The 14,471-nt window shown below is 46.5% G+C and overlaps 1 long non-coding RNA gene across 2 annotated transcripts in view; it reads left to right on the plus strand.

The window, feature by feature from the left end:
• LOC126981028 (uncharacterized) overlaps positions 1-8,517 on the plus strand; it is a 65,039-nt gene extending 56,522 nt beyond the window's left edge. Inside the window, exon 3 of one of the 2 annotated variants that reach the window (XR_007733710.1) lies at positions 7,606-8,517. This is a non-coding gene — a long non-coding RNA (uncharacterized LOC126981028). Of the gene's footprint in view, positions 1-1,991; positions 2,203-7,605 lie in introns of those variants that run through there. The other variant, XR_007733711.1, reaches the window with a different exon arrangement.
• Positions 8,518-14,471: the final 5,954 nt, after the last annotated feature.

The raw sequence follows: 14,471 nt of genomic DNA on the forward strand, positions 1-14,471 counted from the left end.
TTTCCATCCTTCCTCACACGAACTCTTTTCTTCTCCTTCTTCATTTACACCACACTCACTCTTCTCTGCTTCTCTTTCCCACCCAGTCCCTCTCTGAATCATTATTTAGGACGATGACAAACGCAAAACCCGGAGCAGGAACACGCAAGGCCTCCACGTGAACATGATGGAGCGTAAAAGAGCGAGCCAATAACGTGTCAAGGTTCCTCTTCGCTCCACCTCGCGTTGTGTTGTGCCGCCCAAAATTCATACGTGTCCCTCCCTTCCCTTCTGACATTTTGTTGTGTGTGTGTACGTCGATGTTACTGATGGTGGTGCTGGTGTTATTGTTGTTGTTGTTGTTCCTCTGTTGTCTTGGAGGTGATGAGGTGTGTTGTAATTTGTATTGGTTGTGGCAGTGGTGGCGAAGGTGTTGGTGAAGGTAGTGGTAGTAGTGGAGACGTTGCTGCTGTTAATCGTGGCGGTAGTGGTTACAGTGGGATCGCTCTGTGCTGTGGAGGAGATGTAGCAAAATACTGGTGTCACTTGTAGAAGTGTATGGATGGTAACTTATGGTGGTACTGGTTGTAGTGATGACGGCAGCAGGGATGGTGGGAGAGGCAATGTTGTTGGTGGTAATGGTGGTGGTTCCCGCACCACGAGTCTGGTGAACCCTCAGCATGAGTAAGCCATGAAAGTACATTATAAACAAAAACATTCCGATCAAAAACCACCACGCGCGGAGCACCAGCCCCGGGGACGAGGAGCGTTTGTCCCGCGGATATGTTCCACTTGTTTTTCCTAAATCCTTCAACACTGTGCACGTGAGTAGTATTTTACAATTCTACTTCATATCTGAGTCCATGAATATTCTGTTGAATTATTTCTAATTTACAAGTCAATTAAGAAATTCTTAATGGCAACGTTATTTATAAATGCTGCGATTCGGGAGGAGATTAAATGTGTATATACACATTTATATGTGTGTTTGTGTGTGTGTGTGTGTGTGTGTGTGTGTGTGTGTGTGTGTGTGTGTGTGTGTGTGTGTGTGTGTGTGTGTGTGTGTGTGTGTGTGTGTGTGTGTGTGTGTGTGTGTGTGTGTGTGTGTGTGTGTGTGTGTGTGTGTGTGTGTGCGTGTTTGAGTGTGTGTGTGTGTGTGTGTGTGTGTGTGTGTGTGTGTGTGTGTGTGTGTGTGTGTGTGTGTGTGTGTGTGTGTGTGTGTGTGTGTGTGTGTGTGTGTATATATATATATATATATATATATATATATATAAATCAGCTTCCTCGAGGGTGGGCGTTCTGTATCGTCTCCAGTTCTTCTCCCCTGCATAGTTGCTGTCCATATACAGGGGCCTTGTCCGCCCTCGTATGGAGTATGCATCTCACGTGTGGGGGGGGCTCCACTCACACAGCTCTTCTGGACAGAGTGGAGTCTAAGGCTCTTCGTCTCATCAGCTCTCCTCCTCCTGCTGATAGTCTTCTACCTCTTAAATTCCGTCGCGATGTTGCCTCTTTTTCTATCTTCTATCGATATTTCCACGCTGACTGCTCTTCTGAACTTGCTAACTGCATGCCTCCCCCCATCCAGCGGCCCCGCTGCACACGACTTTCTACTCATGCTCATCCCTATACTGTCCAAACCCCTTATGCATGAGTTAACCAGCATTTTCACTCTTTCATCCCTCACGCTGGTAAACTCTGGAACAATCTTCATTCATCTGTATTTCCTCCTGCCTACGACTCTTTCAAGAGAAGGGTGTCAGGACACCTCTCCTCCCGAAATTGACCTCTCTTTCGGCCACCTCTTATGATTCTTTTTTAGGAGCAGCGAGTAGCGGGCTTTTTTTTTATTATTGTTTCGTTTTTTTTTGTGCCCTTGAGCTGCCTTCTTTGTTGTAAAACACACACACACACACACACACACACACACACACACACACACACACACAGAGCTCAGTGCCGTCAAGAGGATTCAAAATAGATCATGCGGGTAATGTATAATATAACACCAGGTCACCGTAAGAAAAGCTTGAAGAGCTCGGATGTCGACCATGTGTGAGGCTATAGTCAATTGACCTTCACCTGTCAGCACGCGCGGCGACGATTGAATGAGTGTAAGGAACAAGTGGACACCTCCCTGGAGCACTGGCTGAGTGTCCAACAAACACCCAACTCTGGTTTCAGTGTTTTATTCCAAGAGAATAGTTAGAAATCCAACGCCGGTTTGTTTGTTTTATTTCATAACCAAATTATTCTGTGCTTTCCTCGGCCACAGAGCAACATAATTTTCCGTATTAATATTTTCGTCCCCCTGTACACCGAAAGCCCTCTGGCAGTGAATCAGTAATACGCTCATCAGTCTAGGCAGCAGCGTGTTGGCGTGTGTGTTCCCCGGCGGACACAAAAGGGGGAGAGTGCCGCCCCCCGCCGCGCCCCCTGCAGCCCACGGAGCCCAGGTGACACCAGACTTTGGCGTCGCTTTGTGTGCACTTTGGAAGGTGACATTTTGCTTCCGATGGGTTGAAAGTCACCTCATCGCTTTTTAATTCTCTCTCTCTCTCTCTCTCTCTCTCTCTCTCTCTCTCTCTCTCTCTCTCTCTCTCTCTCTCTCTCTCTCTCTCTCTCTCTCTCTCTCTCTCTCTCTCTCTCTCTCTCTCTCTCTCTCTCTCTCTCTCTCTCTCTCTCTCTTACTTTTTTTAATCGTTCTTTTTCTTCCGATTCCTCCCCTTCCTTCCTCTTCTCCGGCCCTTCTTCATCTTTCTTCTTGTCAGTCTCCTTTCTTCCCTTTACCGACCTGTCATTTTTATTCCTATCCATTTCCTTTCTCTTCCTCACCGCCCTATCTTCTTTTTTCTTACCCGTCGTATTTCTCCTCTTCACCACTATCTTTTTATTCTTCTACGGGTCTTTTCTCCTCATCGCCTTGTTTTTTTCGTATCCATTTCTTTCCTTTCTCCTACGCCTTGTCCTCCTCCCCTACCGCCTCTCCCCGCCCGCCGAAGCATGATGGCACAAACCAGACCCACAGTTAGGCCGGCCAGAGTAAGGAGTCCCCCGCTGGTGCTTATCGCCGGCCGCTTCTCAATCACGCCCTCGCCTTCGCCTTCGCCCCCGTCATCCCCGTCTATCACGCCCCTGCTCCCCCTCGCCCCGCCGCCTCCGCCCCTGTGATCGCCGCCACTCCTGCCCCGCCCCACGCCCCGATGCCTCGCCTCACCAATGCTGCTTTTTTTTTTTTTTTTTTTACAACAAAGGAGACAGCTCAAGGGCGCAAAAAAGGAAACAATAATAAAAAAAAAACTATAAAAAGAACCACAAGAGGTGGCCGAAAGAGAGGTCAGTTTCGGGAGGAGAGGCTCTTGCTTTCGATGATGATGGTGATGATGGTGATGATGATAATGATAACTCCCCGACGCTTTACCTTACTACTAATGGTGATGTTGATGGTGACGATGATGCTTCTGGTAGGTCGCCTCTTCACTTTCTTCTGTTGATGATGACGATGATGATGTTGCCTCTGCCCCGTTATCTCACTGTCGAGGCTGATGATGATGATGATGTCTCTCTCCCACCACCGAGCCCTTAACAGTAAAACAACACCGTGATGGTCTGAGACTTACCAAGTTTTTAATGCTAACCGGGAACGTCTTAACACCTCTGATCGGTTTTTTTTTCTGTTTTTTTTTTTATCATATTTGACACTAACAACATTTTTTTAACTCTTCTGACCTGATTTTTTCGATTTTTTTATCAATATTGAAACTAACACACCCTTTTTTTAACTCTTCGGAACTGATTTTCTCGCTTTTTTTATCAATATTAAAACTAACACAACATATCTTAACGCTTTGGAGCTGATTTTTTCGATTTTTTTATCAATATTGAAACTAACACAACATAACGCTTCGGACCTGATTTTTTCGCTCTTTAACAATATTGAAACTAACACAACATATCTTAACGCTTCGGACCTGATTTTTTCGCTCTTTAACAATTTTGAAACTAACACAGCCTTTTTTTAACTCTTCGGAGCTGATTTTCTGATTTTTTCGCTTTTTTTATCAATATTGAAACAAACACAGCCTTTTTTAATGCCTCGAACCTGATTATTTTTCCTTTTTTCATCAATTTTTAAACTAACACAACCTTTACTAACACCGGAGTTTTTTTTTCTTTTTTTTTTTTCATATGGCCTATAGCGCCGGTAGGCTATTCCTTAGGGTCCTGATGGTCGGCCCGAGTACGTCATGGCGCAGGCAATTGTTTATAGTGGCGACATTTCTTGGCTCATGCTGCCCCCCGGAGCTTATTCTTATTTCACTTGGATAGCTTCTTCTAGAGTCCAGGTTAATGGATGGTCTTCAGGACAGCATGTGGGTTGTCTTAGGCCACTCGGCGGTGACTGAAAAATCCGAAGTGGTAGCGGTGGATTCGAACCCGCATCATCCCCAACGCGGCGAATGCGGGGCCGGCACGCTAACCACTCAGCCACTGCCTCCTGATGTTTTCTTCTGTTTTTTACTTTCGAAACTATCACAACCTATTTTTTAAGCATTCCATAACACGTACTTCCTCCGCTAACCAAGATATATTGCTGACCTATTTTTTTTTTTTTTTCATTTCCTTACACGTATTTCCTCCAACTACATTAACAACACGTAGTAATATGGAGTCTGAAACCAAAAAAAACAAACCCAAATATATTGTTTTCGAGACCGTGGCCTCGGATCCATGCCTCTCTTTCCTCTGGAGCTCTCACTAATGGCGGTGTTTGTTTCCTTCCTCCAAAACATCCTTCGCACTCCGCTGAAAGGAGATGAAACGCCTCGGAGTGTGGTCACCGCCGCGCGCCACAGACTCACTCAACGCCGGGCTGCCAAACGACCGCCTCAGACTGATTGGCCCCTTTTGTTTATTGCGACTATAGAGCTGATCCCTCCTCGCTCTTACCTCGTGTTCGTGCTCCGGCAATAGTGGTGGAAGGTGTTCTCACGTGTAAGATGATAACGTAGCCTCTGAAACCACCGCATTAACTCATGAAAGGTCAATAAAATAAGGAATGGTGAAACGAAGGAAGGCAAAAAAACGAGAGATGCACAAAGGAGCGAAGGGAGATAGAGAAAACTAAGAGGAGATGCATAAGAGGGAGAGGGAGAGAAGAAAGAAAAGAGAAGGAAGAGCTGAGGAAGAGAGAATGGGGAGAGAGGAGAATATGAGCTTAGGAAGAGGAGATAGGTAAGAGAGGAGAGAGAGAAGAGGAGATGCATAAGAGGGAGAGGGAGAGAAGAAAGGAAAGAGAGAGAAGAGCTGAGGAAGAGAGAATGGGGAGAGAGGAGAATATGAGCTTAGGAAGAGGAGATAGGTAAGAGAGGAGAGAGAGAAGAGGAGATGCATAAGAAGGAGAGGGAGAGAAGAAAGGAAAGAGAGGGAAGAGCTGAGGAAGAGAGAATGGGGAGAGAGGAGAATATGAGCTAAAGGAGAGGAGATAGGTAAGAGAGAAGAGAGGGAAGAAAGAAAATAGAGGGAAGAGCTGAGGGAGAAAGAATGGGGAGAGAGGAGTTAGGTAAGAGAGAAGAGAGGGAAGAAAGAAAATAGAGAAGAGCTGTGGGAGAGGAGATAGGCGAGAGAGGAGGGAGAGAAGAAGGGAAAGACGGGGCAGTAAGAGGTGGCGCAACATTACAGCCACGCCCGGCCGCTGGTGTTGCGTCCTGGCGTGCACAAAGGCGGCAACATGACAAATTCGCGGCTCAGGGAAAGTTAAAGGCAAACCCAATCGCTTCCAGCACTCGGCGGCAGAGTGTTCGGGGGCGGCAGTCATGCAAATAGGAGCCTCGCCGCAGCAGCCTCGGCCCTTCATGACTCACGCTTTCCCCGCAGTTTGTCAGCGGCGGGTAGTGCTGGCGCGCCGCTGAACAGGACGTTTGAAGAATGTTTGGCGTTGTGGAGGCGAACACCGAGCACCCAAACCGCCATGACGCCGCTATTCAATTCACGAGACTTTAAAGATGGAGGCGGTGCACAGACGGAGATTGGCTGTTTATTCAAAGAGCGAGTATCGGAAATAATTTTATCCTTGTTATTTCCGCCGCAGGGTATTCAGTGCGGAGATCAATCGCCAACCGCCCCCACACGTGACGCCGTTGTTGGGCCTCACCACCGCGGGACACAGGGCGCCCACGACCATCACGGAAGCTGAAAAAGACGATTCCCTCATGATTAGCACGTAAAAAAGAATACACGCGTTTGTTGGATTCTTTATCGGAGCTGCTTTATGCTGCTGACGAGGAGGCCGAAAAATCGACTCCCACCTGATTAACACGTAAATAATACACTCGTTTAGTTGGATTCTTTACCGGTGCTACAATATGCTGATGATGAGGCGGCGGCCCACGAGCCACTACGCCCTAATGAAGGCATCAGACGGCGAGTTAGCCTCCGAGCGGCCTTCATGAGCGCCGTGCGGGCCGGCAGCCGCCATAAACCTGCCAGGAAAGTTACGGGAACATCACAACAACAACAAAACCAACACGCTGATTACTCCCCTCCATTAGCCGTGCTGTGGTGGCGCCATCCCCCCCCCCCCCCCCCTCCCCTCTTGTGCCAGGCATCATGACTCCTCCGCAGCCTCGGCACAAGGGACCACCACAACGGCCTCTGTTGACGCCCAAAGTTGCCGTGGTTGTTGTGTTGGGTAAGATAAAAAGGCACCGGAAATGGTTTCATAATACCAAAGTAGTTTGATCAGTCTTATAGATTCGAAAAGAAAGGAGCGTACTTGGCGGCATATAAAACCTGGCCCACGAGTCCCGCCTGTGTAGCAGCCACGCGTCCCATGCATCCCCACGCTGAGTGGTGGTCAGTGAACTACTAATCTGCTTTAAACCGATAGCATGAATAGAAACGTAAAAAGCACCAGCCAGGCGGAATCTTTGTAGTCCACGCGAGAAAACACGCAGTAGTCGAGTAGACGAGTGCCTCCATTGCCTGCTCGAGGGACAAAACACAGACCCAGTCGCTCTTCATCCAACGCCGCGCCTCCCGCCCCGCTAATGGCAGATGCACCTCGCCGCGGCACCGCTGTATTAAGGGCGAACCGCACTCATAACTCTGGCGGGGCGGCGAACCCTCGCCCTCTACCTCCCTGCTAATGACTTTAACCCTTTTGTGTAGAAGCAACACCGCTCACTTTAAGCTTCCTTGATGGTTTGCGAGGCATTCTCTTCGATTATAAATTAAGCAAATAATAATTGTAAATAATAAGATTCGGTGCCCTGTAAGCCTCTCAGTGAACATCCATTGCCCAGCAACTTTGCCTAAAGACAAGTTCACTCGGTGCCTTTGCAGCCGTCCTACTGGCCAGCCTTCACTGGAGCTGCCTGCACGAGTCCAGGCTGAATCAGGTCAGTCTGAGTTAAGCCTAAGTCAAGAAGAGTCTGGCCTGACCCTAAGCTGATGACAAGTTGACTTAGGGCTGAAATTGAGTTAACTCTTGACTGACTATAAACACTAAAGACTGTCATCCTGTACTGAAATGGTAGTGTGTGTGTGTGTGTGTGTGTGTGTGTGTGTGTGTGTGTGTGCACATTCACTGAATATTTTTGCTTGTTTATTCATTAATTGTTACAGGAAATCGTAATCGGCCGTGCATTCGTGTTTTCCTCCGCCAGTGCTGCACGCCCACGCCGGGGTAACATTGCCGTCCTGACCTTCCTTCCGTTAGCGGAGGCCGAGCGAGGTATTTCACTTCCCTCCCACAGCGACGCCACGTTCCCGCAACACTGCCAACAGGAAACGCTCCAGCGCGGCCCCAGGGTCACCCTTGCCCTAAACACCTGTTGGTATAATGTACTCATCGACAGTATTTGTTTCCTTTGAAAAGAATTGTAGTGATGTCAATGCTTTGGGAGATACGGAATAGTTTAACATCATCTTTAATATCTTTGAAAAAACTGACACATTTTTTTCATAAATATATAGCATCTGTCATATAGTATAGTACATTTCTACTAAACTGACTCTCCGTTGTATAAGCAAAGTTAGTCAATTTGAAAGCAATGGAAGAACAGACTGAACACCAAAAGAAAAGGAAGACAGGAGGGTGCTCGAGGCAACATAAAAGCAAACAAAAAGTAGAGCGTCAAGGCGCCTCTCCATCCATAATCGATCTCTCTTTTGGCCTCTTATTTCTATTTGCTTTTGTTTATGTGTAGTACTGAGCAGGCTTTTTTGGGGGGTGGGGGGTGGGGAGGAGGGAGTCTTGCCCTTGAGATGTTTCCTCTACTGCAAAACATATATAAAAAAAGTATTCCTTATTTTCCACCACATACTGACCTCCCGTTTGGCCACTCTACTTCTCTATAGGAGCAGAGTTTAGCGGGCTTTTATGTTGTGTTGGTTTTCTCTTTGCTTTTCCCCTTGAGCTGTTTCATCTACTGCAAAACATATATATAAAAAAGAGTATTCCTTATTCTCCACCACATACTGACCTCTCGTTTGGCCACTCTACTTCTCTATAGGAGCAGAGTTCAGCGGGCTTTTATATATGCTTTGTTGGTTTTCTTTCTGTTTTTCCCTTGAGCTGTTTCCTCCACTGTCAAAGAAAAGGAGAAAGGCAAAGACGGGTTGACAAATATGGTGTTGTATGAATGAATGCAACAAACAAGCAAACATAATTTTCTTTATTTTACAGTTAAGGAGACAGTTCAAGGGCGTAAAAAAAAATTATAAAAAAAGCCCGCTACTTACTGCTCCTAAATAGAGGTCAAATGAGTGGCCAAAAAGAGAGGTCAATTTCGGGAGGAGAGGTGTCCTAAAACGAGTAAAAATATATATGGACAATAGACAGATGATTATATTTCTTTACGTTTTTCCCATTGAGCCGTTTCCTCTACTCCATATATATAAAAAAGAGTATTCCAAACGGGTATACCTTAGCGCGGTAGCCACCCAGACGTGGAAACACATTGCATAAAACATTCTGAGCCTCGTCCGCCGGAGTGACACTTTTTAACTTTGTTCCCCCGCCTCTGTGTCCCCGCCAGGTTGAGCCGAGGAGGTGGAGGACAGGCGGACGGAACAGTTGTATGGGAGGGGACAATGGAGGAAGGAGGGGAGGAGGGAGAAGGGGGGAAGGGAAGAGGGGAGAGAAGGTGAGAGAGGAGATAAGAAAGGGAAGGGAGAGAAGAGGGCAGAGGGGAGAGAGAAGAGGAACGGGGCGAGGGGAGAGACGAAAAGGAAGGAGAGAGTAGGAGGAAGGAGAGAGGAGGGAGAGAGAAAATGGAGGAGGGAGGGGAAGTTAATGTTATGTCTTCTCTTCTTCCTCCTTATTCTCTCCCTACTTCTCCAATTTCATCTCCTCCTCCTCCTCCTCCTCCTCCATATCCTCTCCCTATACTACAATTCCTCTCCTCATTCTCTCCCTACATAACTTACACAACTTAACCCCATATAACTTAACAAGGGAGACGTGAGGAAAGGAAAGAGAGAGATGAGTGAGGGGAAGATGGAAGAACATTGACATAGCAGACGAGGGGCGGAAGAAGGGAGGTAGGGAGAGGAAGGAAGGGAGGATGGGACACAGCTACAGAAGGCGGCGTAGAGGTGAAGTAGAGGAAGAGAGAGAGAGAGGAGGAGAAGGAAACATATTGCCACAGAAGAGGGTGATGGTTATTATTATTATTATTATTATTATTATTATTATTATTATTGATGTAACAGTAGTAGTGGTAGGAGTAACAGGAGGTGGTGTTGTTGTTGTTGTTGTTGTTGGTGGTGGTGGTGGTGGTGGTTACAGTGGTGTCTCCGCCGCCGTACGTGTTGGTCCTGTTTAGTCTGACGTTATTTTTACTGTTATTGTTGTTGGCACTGTTATTGCTGCGGCCGCCTTGTTGTTCTTGTTGTTGTTCTTGTTTTTAGTCAATGATAATGATGATGGGACTCTTGGTATCGTTGTCGTTGCTATTATGTCTATTTGTGTTGGTTGTTGATGGTATTGATGCAGGTGACGATGATGAGGAGGAGGAGTTTATGAATGTGTTAGTGAAAAGGTGAATGTAAAAATTATATATGGGTCTATCTATCATGTGTGTATTTTTTCTTAATTTGCTGTGTGTATTTTTTTCTTAATTTGGTGTGTGTATTTTTTTCTCAATTTGCTGTGTGTATTTTTTTCTCAATTTGGTGTGTGTATTTTTTTCTCAATTTGCTGTGTGTATTTTTTTCTTAATTTGCTGTGTGTATTTTTTTCTCAATTTGCTGTGTGTATTTTTTTCTCAATTTGCTGTGTGTATTTTTTTCTCAATTTGCTGTGTGTATTTTTTTCTCAATTTGCTGTGTGTATTTTTTTCTCAATTTGCTGTGAGTGTATTTTTTTCTTAATTTGCTGTGTGTATTTTTTTCTCAATTTGCTGTGTGTATTTTTTCTCAATTTCCTGTGTGTATTTTTTTCTCAATTTGCTGTGTGTATTTTTTTCTCAATTTGCTGTGTGTATTTTTTTCTCAATTTGGTGTGTGTATTTTTTTCTCAATTTGCTGTGTGTATTTTTTTCTCAATTTGCTGTGTGTATTTTTTCTCAATTTGGTGAACGCGTACGGTGTCGCGTCTCCTTCAGGGAAAAGGGAGCAGTCAGGTGCCTCGCCCTTTACTTGGCTGGACAGAGACGCTGGCATGCAAGACCGCTCACTCGCTGCTCACTGAATAAAGGCTCCAAAGGGAAGGGAAACACTACACCTCAGTGATTAAGAGGCTTCCGAGAACAGAATCTATGCGGAAGCGTTTTTTTACTTCTCACTTGTTTCAATGAATAACAAAAGAAAACATGCATCATAGGAAGCACAGAGGCGCAAGCTAATATTACCCTGTCCCACAAACAAAAAAAGGAAGCCGGTGTGTTCATTCTAGGAAGCTACTGAAAATAGATTAACATCCGAAGTTACCGTGAAAGCAGTGTCGGACAAAGCCATGATGGGTAGGGTAGGGAATGTGCAGGTGCGAGGGAGAGGTCAGGTCAGGTGAGGAGGGTGGTTGCTATAATTACTGTATCACAAACCTTTACATTCCCCCAACTCCTCGTGCACCCCCACCGCCCCATCACCAGCCAACAACGTTCTAAGGGCAGTCCACGCTCTTAGGCCCATGAGAGGCGCGACGCCGCACGCGTTGAGCAAACTGAGTTACCGTAAAAAATTCCAAAGCATAGAACAAAAACCATTTGGAGAGGAAGAATGATGATGTTGGTTAACTCTTGCATGAGGACTTTGGATAGCATATTGATGAGCAAAAGTAGAAGTCGTAAGAAGTGGGGTCTCGGGAGGGGGAGTGGCATGCAGAAGGCAAGCTCAGAAGATCAATTCTCCTAGAAATATTGATAGAAGATAGAGAGGCAACAATGCGGCGGAGTTTAAGAGGTAGAAGATTGTTAGTGAGACGGGGGGAGGGGGGTTAAGACGAAGATCCTTTGACTCCATTCTTTCCAATAGAGCTGTCTTTGTGAAACCTCCCACACATGATGTATAAATACTCCATACAAGAGCGAACGAGACCCCTGTATGCAAAAGACGAACTAAGGGTTGATTCCCAAGGGTTGTCGTTGTGTCATAAAGTCTCCGTTGTTAGAATCATACGCTGAAATATTGTCGTCCTGCATTCGTCCTGTCGTCCCGTTCGCCAAGTCGCTATGACCTCGACCAAACTGTGTTGTCGTGTAGCGGTAAAAATAAACTCGTGTCTTTCATGTTTATTTTCAACTCGGAGTGTCGCGGGACGGAGGTGGAACGAGAGGAGGCGGTGCCCAAGGTGACGAGGAGGAGGCGAAGAGCTTGAACCGAAGGATGAAAAATGAAGAGAGTATTAATCATATCAGAGGAGTGAAAAGAGGAAATGGAGGAGGAGGAGGAGGAGGTGGGAAAGGTTGGACTCGAGGACATGGACGAGGAGGAGGAGGAGGAGGAGGAAGAAAGAAGAGGGGCAGAAGGCTGGAGAGGTTGAAATCGAGAACATGGACGAGGAGGAGGAGGAGGAGGAGGAGGAGGAGGAGAAGAGCAAGAGGAAAAGGAAGATAAAGAAGAGGAGGAGAAGGATGTGGAAATCGAGAACCAGAGGGAGGAAGGAGGAAGAAGAGGAGGAGGAGGAAGAAAAAGAGGAGAAGAAGTGGAAGGAGAAGAAAAAGAAGACGGAGTTAACAGAGGAGATGAAAAAGAAAAAGGAAATGGCGGTGAAAAGGAAAAGGAAAAAGAGGAAGAGGAAGGAAGGAAGGAAGGAAGGAGAGAGAAAAAGAAAATGGCCTTGAACTTATTTTTTTCTCTAACCTTCTTCCTTTCCATTCTCCTCCCTTTACTTTTCATCATCTTTTTCTCTCTCTCGCCTTTTCCCTCCCACCTCTCTTTATCTTCTTCCTTGTTCTCCGCCTTTCATCTTCTTCCAGTCTGTTTTCTCTCATATCTTTTCTTTTTTTATTCTTTCATTTTTACCTCTCTTTTTATCTCTTTCTCCTTTATTATCATCATTTCTCATATCTTCTTAATATCATAATTTCTCTCTCTCTCTCTCTCTCTCTCTCTCTCTCTCTCTCTCTCTCTCTCTCTCTCTCTCTCTCTCTCTCTCTCTCTCTCTCTCTCTCTCTCTCTCTCGTCCATTTTTAATATTTTCTCTCTCCCTTCGTAATTTCTCTTCTCTTCCCCTCTTCCCCTTCTTCTTCAGCGTCCACCCCAATGGATCACAACTGAGGAGGAGGAGGAGGAGGAGGAGGAGGAGGAGGAGGAGGAAGAGGAGGGAGAATGTAAGGGTATCTGTCTCATCGTAGGAATTATGGCTTCATGATAAGCGGAGAGGGAGGGAGAGAGGGAGGGAGGGAGGGAGAGGTTGGGTGATGCAGGGAGACGGAGAGAGGCTGGGTAAGGCAAGGCAAGTAAGGGGGAAGAGGGAGGGGAAGGGAGTAGGAGAATGAGGAAGAGGAGGAGAGAGGAACAAGGGAGCGAGAGAAAGAGAGAGGGAGGAGGAGGAGAATGAGGAGAGGGAGAGGAACGGAAGGAGACGAAAAGAAGGATGCAAGAGAGAGGAAGGAGTAGGGGAAGGGAAGAGAAGGAGGGGAGGAAGAGAAAGAGAAGAAGAAGGGGGCGAGAGAGAGGAAGGAGGAGGAGAAGGAAGGGAGCAAGAGAAAGAGAACAAAGGAACTGTGTAAGAGGAAGGAGGAGGAGGATAAAAGGAAGAGAGGGGAGGAAGAGAAAGAGAAGAAGGAGAGAACAAGGAAACGAAAGAGAAGGAGGAGGAGAGAGGAACAAGAGAAAGAGAAAAAGAAGGAGACAAGAGAGAGGAAGAAGAAGGAGGAGAAGAGAAGATAGGGAGGAGAGCAAGAAAGAGAAGAGGAGGACAAGGGTGATAGAGAGGAAGAAGGAGGAGGAGGTAAAGAGGAAAAAAGAGCAAGAAAAAGAGAAGAAAGTGAGGAGAACAAGGATGCGAGAGAGAGGAGGAGGAGGAGGAGAGGGAGAGGAAGGGATACAGGAGAAAGAGACGGAGAGAACAAGGGTGTGAAAGAGAGTGAGGAGGAGGAGGAGGAGGAGGAGGAGGAGGGGGAGAAAGGGAAGAGGCAGAAGAGAAGGAGAGGAAGGGGAGAGAGAGGGAGAGAGGAGGAGAAGGGGAGTGTGACCAAGAGACAGAGGGCGACGTATATCATAAGCATTTAATTCCCCGTATCGTGTATCGCCTAAAACTGGCTTCGGAGGCGGTGGGGGAGAGACTATCCGTTTTTCCTTATTAACAGCCCCCGCCAATAGCCAGCGTTGTTAGCCGCCGGACACGAGGGCAGCGGAGCGGGGCGGAACAGGTAAAGGCCTTCCCCTCACTATCGTATGTAAAGATGAGGTGATTCACGATGAGAGTTTTGAGCTTTGGGGTTTGGAATTCGCTGCAGTGCTATGTTGCGTGAAAGAATTCGTTTTTGTGGACTCTTTATTTCCCCCTTTTGATCCCTTTTACCGCTATATACCGCGTGAGTCTTTATTAGTAAGGGTTTGTAAAGGTGTGGATTTTGTATTGCTGCTCTGTTGGTGATCATGTTCTTTCCATTGTGTTAAAAATCTGTGTGGATATTGGTTAACTCTTTCCTTCTGTATCTTCCTCAGCGGTCGACATACCCTCTTTACCTCTCCTTCTCTTTCCCCTGCTTCCCTTCCTCTCCCTCTTCTCCTCCTCCTCTTCCTCTCCCTCTCACCTTCTCTTCTTCTTGCTCTTTTTTCCTCTCCACCTCCCCTCCTTCCTCTCTCGCACATTTGACCACCTCCTCTTTCTCTTGCTCTCCTCGCTATCTTCCCTTCTCCTCCTCCTTCCTCTCTCTTGCCCCTTCTTCTTCCCTTTCTCTTGTTTCCCTCCCTTTTCCCCTCTCTCCTCCTTCTTCTCGTTCGTACCCTTGTTCTCTCCTTCTTTTTCCTTTTGTTTTCCACAGTCGTTTTATATTCTGCGATTGTTTTTTTTGTCGTAATGGTGAGGTTAAGTGAAG

This window comes from Eriocheir sinensis, chromosome 46, assembly GCF_024679095.1.
Source record: "Eriocheir sinensis breed Jianghai 21 chromosome 46, ASM2467909v1, whole genome shotgun sequence".
NCBI classification, from domain to species: Eukaryota; Metazoa; Arthropoda; class Malacostraca; order Decapoda; family Varunidae; genus Eriocheir; species Eriocheir sinensis.